This window comes from Mus caroli, chromosome 18 (assembly GCF_900094665.2).
Source record: "Mus caroli chromosome 18, CAROLI_EIJ_v1.1, whole genome shotgun sequence".
Classification (NCBI taxonomy): domain Eukaryota; kingdom Metazoa; phylum Chordata; class Mammalia; order Rodentia; family Muridae; genus Mus; species Mus caroli.
This window is the reverse complement of record NC_034587.1, coordinates 39,202,712-39,213,766: the sequence shown is the minus strand read 5'-3', so window position 1 is coordinate 39,213,766 and position 11,055 is coordinate 39,202,712.

Below are 11,055 nucleotides of genomic sequence, written 5' to 3'. Positions count from 1 at the left end.
CAAGCCATGTAACACTGTGCTGAGTGATGTGTATTGACTCAGCAAATGCACTATTGATATTTTATATTTGTAGTAAATTGTACTAATTTCCTATTTACAGTTGGCACATAAAGTTTCTTAACTGCGGAGCTATCTCTCCAGTTAGATGGAAAGTTTCTTTTAAAATTAAAAGAATTATTTTATATGTATGGGTGTTCTTTCTGCATGTACCTCTGTGCACTATTTGCATGTCTGACGCCCACAGACACTAGAAGAAGGCATCATCTCCCCCAGAAATGGAGTTACAGATGGTTGTGAGCCACCATGAGAGTGAGTACTGGGAAATGAACCTGGGTCCGCTGTAAGAGCAGCCAATGCTTTTAGTGGCTGAGATATCTCTCCAGGCCTGTCAAGTTTCTTTCAGAATTAGATTCTAGATGATAACTGAGTCAGTTAAATAGGAATGATGGTTGCCATGTACAATCCTATCACTTGGGGGACTGAGGCAGGAGAATGGCCATCATTCAGAATTAAATATGTCTCTAGGATGCCTGCCTGGTACGTGGATGTAGCAAACAAGCTAAAGGGGTAAAAACCAATTTCAAAAAATTAATTGTGTTTACTGTTATCTTTGTGTGTTGAGTTGTGTGTTTGCTCACAGTGCTTGTGTGCCATGGAGAGCATTTGGAGGTCAGAGGGCAACTTTTGGGAGTTAGTTTTCTCCTCTTACCATGGGAGACAGGGATGGAACTCAAATCCCCAGGCTTGAATTGCAAGTGTCTCTAACGACTGAGCCATCCCAATGGCCCAATATTAACAGGCTAAAACTGTTTTGCATGTTTTGAGCTAGTCAGTCCTCAACATTTCTTCCTGGGGAACACTTCAGAAAAGAGGTCTGAGCCCCAGAAATGTAAAGGACCTCTCAGGATCCCATGTTGTTCAAACCATTTCCTACTTAACAGAGGTGAATTCAGCATGGTCAGCCTTGCCACTGTTACTTGTCCCTGTCTCTCTCCATAATCATTTCCACAAAAAAAAAAAAAAAAAAGAAATCACTTTAGGAGCTATACCTCTTGAGGAAAAAATTAAATACTCCATGTTAATATTTAAGTCATGATCAATCAACAACTGGAAAAAGCAGGCCTGGTGGACAAGATGGTTAAATGAAAATAAACCTGTTTTTATTGTTTTGTGCTAAAACACATATTAGGCTTCACAGGCTCAAATTGGCAACAGTGCTTAGTTTTGGCAGGGAAGTCTGGAGGTAACTCTGCCCTTTCACACAATGGACCCTGTCTGAGGGAAGCAAAATGGCGGCTCAGGCACAAGACTGAGGCTCAGTCTGCCTCTCTGCTGATATAAAGATTGTGTGTGAGTGGGCCTTCCTTGGAGGGGCCCATATTCTACATGTTGCTTCCAATCAGTAAAGAGCAAACAGTGTTTCATCAGAGACAGGTCTAGGCAAGTCAAACTCTGGGCTCTGAAAACATATCTACCACAGGATCACAGTACAAAAAGGAGAATGTATCGGACAGTTCTTCACATTGAGTACACAGTTAGGGCTGGAGGGAGATGGCTTCAGGCCACAAGTTACAATTTTCTCCAAAAGAATGTGTCACAGCTAAGAAAAGGAACTTGACAAAAATGTGTGCTCCTTAAGAGCACCATTACAATGCCAGACATTCGTGTGACAGATAATAGCTGATATCAAACATCATCAGCTGCGGACACCCACCAGCTATGTGAGCTGAACAGAACAGAGACCCTGGTATGGCCCTAGGGGCCATGTAGATTGTAGATTGGCTGGTGCTACTGTTGGCTTTTTCCCATTTGTCAGGTGTCCAGAGAATACAAGACAAGAACCTCCCAACTCTGTAATCTGTGGAGACTGTGAAATTTGTTGTACAAATCTGAAAGTTATCCAAAGGTGAAGGCACAGCCTGCTTATCATATTAGAGAAGTTCATTTTGGCTTACCAGGATGCAAACTGTGGAACAAAGCTTTGATGGTCCCCTGTGGGTCTATGATACCAACACATAAGTAAGAGATGTTCCAAAGTAACCTGTATAGAATTACTATATTGTCATATGCATCACAAACCCAGGACGCAAGCCAGCAGAAAGCTCCTCGACCCTCTTCTATTTACAGAATAAGCTAAGAACATCAGTTGCATTCCTGGACTACTCTAACTTTTTTGAAACAAAAAAAATTTGAGTGTCCATTTTCCTATGCAATCAATTTTATCTGTTTACATATTTTATACAACTAGATTTTATCTCATATTCCATAATGACTTTTGTATAATACTCTGTTATGAACATTATTTACAAACAAATTAATTCAAAATTTCCTTTGGTCTTATAACAAACCCTAAATTTTTAAAGAAGTAAGCAAAGATAGAAGACTCTCTAGCACTTCTATTTAAATTTCTGCAGAGGAATTACTGTTTCTCCCAGTCTATTCTCTTGGTTCATTTCCACCTAAATGATATCACTCTGCCCGACCAAATGCAGAAATAAGAAGCAACGATTTTAGATGGAGTTCAGGCTTTTATAGTTAGAAATCTACTATTGGACAAATCATGGCTGAATTTATTATAATATTCAAACATTCCCCTTTGCTTTTGCCCTATCACCTTTTGACCATAATTACTTGTTAACTGTATAATGGAACTGAGTCCAGACATGAACACTTTAGAATGTAGGGAGATTTTTCTAAGCTATTAGATTGGGTAAGGGTGAAAGGATTTTTTTCATCTTGTGTGTTATATACTTTGGTTTACTGGATAACCAGGTTCAAAAGATGAGCTAAATCCTCATGAAACCCTTCATTTGAGCCATAGAAAGTTTCTAGAGACAACAAGACAAATCAACAGCATGTGTAAAAACGTGGAGCAAATTTCTGTTGCTCACATGGTTGAGAGTTGGAAGCCATCTTTGTTTCTGGCAAAGCAGGAGATTTGGTCAACAGGGCCAGGTTGACAAGGCCCTATAGAAACATGGTCACTGACTCCTGGGAACTAACTTATATTATCCCCTAATTTTTATGCAGACAGCTTGTTTGACCTCAACTTTTCCACATGCCATTTATAAAATTCAAATGTCTCCCAAATGTGGAGTTCTGTTGATGATACCCTGGCAAGCACACTCACTGGGACTCAGGTACGGGTGGCTCACAAATGATGCAGGGGCTAATATCACATTGACAGACACTTTCTGTGCAAGTCCACTCCTTTCCCTTATCGTACTTTGGCTGGTGCTCACTCTTGTTCAGAAGCAGGACTATATGGAAGACTGAGCAGGATGCTTCAGTGTCAAATTAGGATCCCCCAACTTTAAAATATCGGATGTACTCCATCACCATCATCTGTGATAGTCAGGGTACTGTGTCCTTTTAAAAACAGAATTCTCAGCAATGTTTTAAAAGAGAGGGAATGGAAATGTATGGTTCAAAAGGACCTCATAGAGGTAATGTGGACATTGTATTTTAGGTTAGAGTTTTATACACATACATGCACACACTCATGCACATACATGTGCAAATGCATGCTCATGCAAGAATAGACTCTCTCTCAGTGGCTTGCCTGTATGGTAGCTTTATAAACACACAGTTATTTCTACTTCAATAGCCCCTTTGTAGGCATGATACTCTGTGAATTCTGTCTGGTGCAATCCTGGGGTTTTCTATTAGAGGTTCTTGAACACGGTTCTTTATTTCCTTGACCATTATGTTGTAGCACCCAGCTTGTTAAGCTGTTGGTTGCCACCCTGTGTGGAGCTTTAGTTCTGAACATGCGACTGTGAACCGAGTACACAGACATATTACACAATGCTGATGGACGGATGGTGCATGAGCACTGACTTAGAGAAGATTGATGAATTTCAGCATTTTTAATTCACGTGGAAAATTTTCTGCTCTTGTTGGTTATGGAAAGCAAAGGCTATTGATATTTTCTATCATCCTTCCTGAGTATGTAACATCAAATCAGTACATCTTTGGATTGTATTGTGTTAGAATGTTTCATTTTAAAATTGCTCTGTAGTACAGCTTGAGGTCAGAGATGGTGGTCCCCCCAGAAGTTCTTTTATTATTGAGGATTGTTTTTGCTATCCTGAGTTTTTTGTTTTTCCATATGAAGTTGAGAATTGTTCTTTCCATGTCTGTGTTGGAATTTTTGTGGGGATTGCATTGAATCTGTAGATTGCTTTTGGTAGGATAATCATTTTTATGGTGCTAATCCATGAGCGTGGGAGATCTTTCCATTTTTTGAGGTCTTCTTCAACTTCTTTCTTCAGACAATTGAAGTTCTTGTTATACAGATCTTTCACTTGTTTGGTTGGAGTTACACCAAGATACTTTATATTATTTGTGACTATTGTGAAGGGTGTTGTTTCTCTATTTCCCTTTTCATCTCGCTTATCATTTGTATAAAGGAAGGCTACTGATTTGTCTGAGTTAATTCTATATCCAGCCACTTTGCTGAAGTTGTTTATCAGCTGTAGATGTTCTCTGGAAGAATTTTTTGGGTTGCTTATGTACACTATCATATCATCATCAAATAGTGATACCTTGACTTCTTCCTTTCCAAATTGTATCCCCTGGATCTCCTTTTGTTGTCTAACTGCTCTGGCTGGAACTTTGAGTACTATATTGAATAAATAGGGAGAGAGTGGGCAGCCTTGTCTTGTCCCTGATATTAGTGGGATTGCTTCAAAGTTTCTCTCCATTTAATTTGATATTGGTTGTTAATTTGCTGTAAATTGCTTTTATTATGTTGAGGTATGTGCCTTAAATTTCTGATCTCTCCAAGACTTTTAGCATGAAGAGGTGTTGGATTTTGTCAAATGCTTTTTCAGCATCTAATAAGATGATCATGTGATTTTTTTCTTTGACTTTGTTTATATAGTGGATTACGTTGATGGATTTTCATATATTGAACCATCCCTGCATCCCTAAGATGACGCCTACTTAATTGTGATGAATGATGGTTTTAGTGTATTCTTGGATTCAGTTTGTGAAAATTTTATTGAGTATTTTTGCATCAATATTCATGAGTGAAATTGGCCTTAAGTTCTCTTTCTTTGTTGAGTCTTTGTGTGGTTTAGGTATCAGAGTAACTGTGGCTTCATAGAATGAATTAGGTAGTGTTTCTTCTGTTTCTATTTTGTGGAAAAGTTTGAGAAGTATTGGTATTAGCTCTTCCTTGAAGGTCTGGTAGAATTCTGCACTAAAACCATCCAGCCCTGGCATATTTTTGGTTGGGAGGCAATAGTGATAAAAACTGGATGGTACTGGTACAGAGACAGACAGGTTGATCAATGGAGTAGAATTAAGAACCAGAAATAAACCCATGCACCTATGAACACTTGATCTTTGATAACAAAGCCAAAAACATACAGTGGAAAAAAGAAAGCATCTTTGACAAATGGTCTTGGTTCAACTGGTGGCCAACATGTAGAAGAGTGCAAATTGATCCATTCATATCTCCCTGTACAAAGTTCAAGTCCAAGTGGATCAAGGACCTTCACTTAAAACCAGATACACTAAATCTACTACAAGGGAAAGTGGGGAAAATTCTTGAACACATTGGCACAGGAGAAAATTTCCTGAACAGAACACCAATGGCTCAGGTTCTAAGACCAACAATTGACAAATGGGACCTCATGAAACTACAAAGCTTTTGTAAGGCAAAGGACACTATCAATAGGTCAAAATGGCAACCTACAGATTGAGGAAAGATCTTCACTAACCCTACATCCAATAGAAGGCTAATATCCAAAATATACAAAGAACTCAGGAAGTTAGACTCCAAGAAACCAAATTAAAAGTAGGGTATAGAGCTAAACAGAATTCTCAACAGAGGAATCTTGAATGGTCAATAAGCACTTAAAGAAATGTTCAACATTCTTAATCATCAGGGAAATGCAAATCAAAATGACCCTGAGATTCTACCTCACACAAATCAGAATGGCTAAGAACAAAAACTCAAGCAACAGTATATGCTGTCAAGGATGTGGAAAAGAGAAACACTCCTCCATTGTTGGTGGGATTGAAAACTGGTACAACCACTCTGGAAATCAATCTGGCAGTTCCTTAGAAAGTTGGAAATCACTTTAACTGAAGACCCAGCTATATCACTCCTGGGAATATACCCAAGAGATACTCCACCATATCACAAGGACATGTGCTCCACTTTGTTCATAGAAGCCTTATTAATAGTAGCCAGAAGCTGGAGACAACCCATATGTCCCTCAACTGAAGAATGAATACAGAAATTGTATTATACAATTATACAATGGAATACTATTCAGCTATTAAAAATGAGGACATCATGAATTAGCAGGCAAATGGGTGGAACTAGAAAATATCATCCTGAGAGAGATAATCCAGACCCCCAAAAATGCATGATATGTACTCACTGATAAGTGGATATTAGCCAAAAAATATAGAATACCCATGATACACCCCACAGAACATAAGAATTTTAAAAAGCAGGGAGGCCTAACTGAGGATGCTTCAACCCCACTTAGAAGGGGGAACAAAATAATCATAGGATGCAGAGGAAATGAGGGACCTGGGTGGGTAGGGACCTGTGAGGGGAAAGAGGGAACAAGATCAGGTATGGAGTGGGGGACAATAGAGAAGCCCAGAAGGCCAGGAGGATGAATGGAAATATGCAGCCTCTGGAGGGTGGGAGATGGGGGAGACCCTCTAGAAAGTACCAGAGACCTGGGACATGAGAGAATCTCAGGACTAAGTGAGGGTGACCTTAACCAAAATGCCCAACATTGGGGAAAGGGAACTTGAAGAATCCACCTCCAGTAGATAGAAAGGTCCTCAAGTGGAGGGACAGAGTTACCAACCCACAGTCAAAATTTCTGACCCAGAACTGTTCCTGTCTAAAGGAAATGCAGGGACAAAAATGGAGCAGAGACTGAAAGAAAGGCCACCCAGTGACCTGCCCAACTTGGGATCCATCCCATGCACACACACCAAATCCTGACACTATTACTGAGGCCATATTGTGTGTGCAGACAGGAGCCTAGCATGACTGAGAGGCTCTACCAGCAACTGACTGAGACAAAACAGATACTTACAGCTAACCATTGGATTAAGGTTGGGGACCCATATGGAAGAGGTCAAGAAAGGACTGAAGGATCTGAAGGGAACTGCAACCCCATATGAAGAACAACAGTGACAGCTAGCATAGACCCCTCAGAGCTCCCAGAGACTAAGCCCAAAACCAGAGTACAGCAGAGGACTTTCTTGTCTGGCCTCAGTGGGAGAGGATGCGCTTAATTCTGTGGAAACTTAATGCCCCAGGGAAGAGGGATATTGGTGGGGGTGAGGTGGGGGTAGGTGGGCTGGTGGGGGAGCACTCTCTCAGAGGTGAGGGGGATGGGGTGAAGAACTCGGAGGGAAGACCAGGAAGAGGGGCAACGTTTAGAATGTAAATAAATAAAATAATTTAATAAAAAAATAAAATCACTCTGTGGGTTACTGATAGTTTCTTTTCTTTTTTTTTTTTTTTTTTTTTTTTTTTTTTTTTTTTTGTTTGTTTGTTTGTTTGTTTGTTTGAGACAGGGTTTCTCTGTGTAGCCCTGGCTGTCCTGGAACTCACTTTGTAGACCAGTCTGGCCTCAAACTCAGAAATCTGCCTGCCTCTGCCTTCTGAGTGCTGGGATTAAAGGCACACACCACCACGCCCGGCTGCTGATAGTTTCATCAAAATCATTAAATTAATTCTGGTTTGGGATTAGGACAGCATTTCTAAGAGTTTATGAAGTGACACATAGTTCTGGCACGGTGTACTTGTATTTTTGCAACGCAACACTCAGGATTAAGGATCATAAAATCAGAATATGGATTAACTCAGAAAACACCGAAGATACTTCATGTCATCCAGTGTCAAATTCTTATCCAAAATTACTCTTGTTTTGTTTTGTTTTGTTTTGAAGACAGGATCTCATGTATCCCAGACTGGCCTTGAACTCATTACAGCTAAGCACGGCCATGAATTCCTGATGTTCCAAGTCCTTTCACTTCCCAGGTTCTGGAATTACAGCCATGTGCCACCAGGCCTGGAAAAATTCAATTCTTTATGTAGCAATCAAAGAACACATCCAACTAATTAGTATGCAAATTTGTTTTAGCCTTTAATAAAGAGTAAACTTATATGTATACTAACTTTTAAAATACATTTCTTTTTTTTTAATATATAGTTAAAACTTTTATTCCTGACTGGGTATATTCTAGTCATTCAAAGAACCTAATTATTTAGAGTAACTTTTAGTCAATCCAGTAGACAGATACTAGTTTGGTTTGGTTTTACTTTTGTTTAACAAAAAAATTATTGACCATACTTTTTAAAAAAATTGGATATTTTATTTATTTACATTTCAAATGATATCCCCTTTCCTGGTTTCCCCTCTGCAAACCCCCTATCCCACCCCCTCTTACCATGTTTCTATGAGGGTGCTCCCCCACCCACCTACCCACCCACTCCCCCATCTACCTACCCACCCACTCCCACCTCACCACCCTAGCATTCCTCTACACTGGGGCATTCACAGGACCAAGGGCCTCCCCTCCCACTGATGCCAGATAAGGCCCCTTCAGCTCCTTCAGTCCTTCCCCTAAATCCTCTACTGAGGCTCCCTGTGCTAAGTCCAAAGGTTGTCTGTGAGCATCGGCATCTGTATTGGTCAGGATCTGGCAGAGCCTCTCAGGAGATAGCTGTATTAGGCTCCTGTCAGCAAGCACTTCTTGGCATCAGCAATAGTGTCTGGTTTTGGTGTCTGCATGTGGGATGGATTCCCAGGTGGGGCAGTCTTTGGATGGCTTTTCCTTCAGTCTCTGCTCCACTCTTTGTCCCTGTATTTCCTTTAGACAGGAGCATTTCTGGGATAAAATTTTGGAGGTGGGTGGGTGGTACCATCCCTCAACCAAGGGTCCATGCCTAATATCTGGATATGGTCTTGACAGGTTTTCCCTCACCTTTGTGGGGTATTTCAGCTAATATCATCTCTGTGGGGTCCTGGGAGGCTCTTGCTTTCCTGGCATTTGGGACTTTCATCCTCCATTGCTACACACCTCTGTTCAATTTCCTGACCCTCTGTCTATCTCCTCCATTTCCTCCCATACCCGATTCTTCCCCTTGTTTTCCCCTCCCCCTCTTCTTCTCCTCCCAAGTCCGTCCCACTCTCTACTTCCCTTGATAATTTTGTTCCCCCTTCTAAGTAATACTGAAGCATCCACTCTTTGGTCTTCCTTCCTCTTGAGCTTCATGTGGTCTGTAAATTGTATTGTGGGTCTCCTTGGTAGATTTTTTCCTTTGATGAGTTTGAAGTGTCCTTCCTTATCTTTTTTGATAATTTTTGGTTGAAAGTCAATTTTATTCAATATTAGAATGGCTACTCCAGCTTGTTTCTTGGGACCATTTGCCTGGAAAAATGTTTTCCAGCCTTTTACTCTGAGGTAGTGTCTGTCTTTGTCACTGAGGTGTGTTTCCTTTATGCAGCAAAATGCTGGGTCCTGTTTATGTATCCAGTCTGTTAGTTTATGTCTTTTTATTGGGTCATTGAGTCTATTGATGTTAAGAGTTATTAAGCAATAGTGATTGTTGCTTTCTGTTATTTTGTGGGTAGAGGTGGAATTATGTTTGTCTGTGGGGCAGTGGGCTGCACACAGACAGCCTGGTCTCCAGTCGAGCAAAGATCTGGAACCCCAGTGACCCCCAGAGGTGGTGATTTTCACCTACATGGAACAGAAGGTATTTGATCATGTCTCCACATGAGAGGTGTGTGGCTATCAGTCACGTAGGAGCAGCACTGAGCCTTCCCAGATGCAAATATTTTCCCCAAGCTCTCAGTTCAAGCCAATGAGAGGTGCCTGCTGTTGAACCCTGAATCACCCCAAAAACTGTATATAAATCCTATCCAGGGAATAAAGGTGTGCGAGAAGTACTCTATCGTCTGAGCCTTTTGTTCTAAGAGCTGTAACACTTGGGAAGAGAGCTGCTCTCCCAAAACACTGCCTGAGGCTCCATCACACTCCTCATTGGCTAGTTGGCTGCTTGTTGGCCCTACCCAACCTGACTTAGTGCAGAGCAGCTCAGAGTTACCAAGTGATCTGGAAGGCACAGCACAAATGGAGGCTCCCTTGCTTCCCTTTGCTGGAACACTCCCACCAGGCCTGGCCAGAGATCTCCATGGAAAGCCTCAGGTACTTAGGCCCACATTTGTGTGGCTGTCTTCTTTTGGGATTGTTGAAATAAGATTACTTTCTTCTTCTAGGGTGTAGTTCCCTCCTTGTGTTGGAATTTTCCATCTATTTTCCTCTGAAGGGCTGGATTTGTGGAAAGATATTGTGTAAATTTGTTTTGTCATGGAATATCTTGGTTTCTCCATCTATGTTAATTAAGTCTTTTGCTGGGTTTAGTAGCCTGAGATGACATGTTCTCTTAGGATCTGTATGATATCTGATCAGGATCTTCTAGCTTTCACAGTTTCTGGTTTGATAGCTCTGCTTTTATATGTTACTTGACCTTTTTCTCTTATTGCTTTTATTATTCTTTCTTTGTTTTGTGCATTTGGGGTTTTGACTATTGTGTGATGGGAGGGATTTCTTTTCTGGTTCCATCTATTTGGAGTTCTGTGGGCTTCTTGTATGTTCATGGGCATCTCTTTCTTTAGGTTAGGAAGTTTTCTTCTATAATTTTGTTGAAGATATTTATTGACTCTTTAAGTTGGGAATCTTTACTCTCTTTTATACCTATTGTCCTTAGACTTGGTCTTCTCATTGTATCCTGGATTTCCTGGATGTTTTGGGTTAGGAGTTTTTGCATTTTGCATTTTCTTTGACAGTTGTGTTAATGTTTTCTTTTTTTTTTTCACGTTGCAAAATTTGGCTGCCAATTTATTAATGTATGATAGTTTAAAATTTAATGTTCCATTAAAGAGATATTGTTTAAAAATCTTTTTTTTAAATTAGGTAATTTCCTCAATTACATTTCCAATGCTATCCAAAAAGTCCCCAATACACTCCCCACCTCAGTCCCCCACCCACCCACCCCCA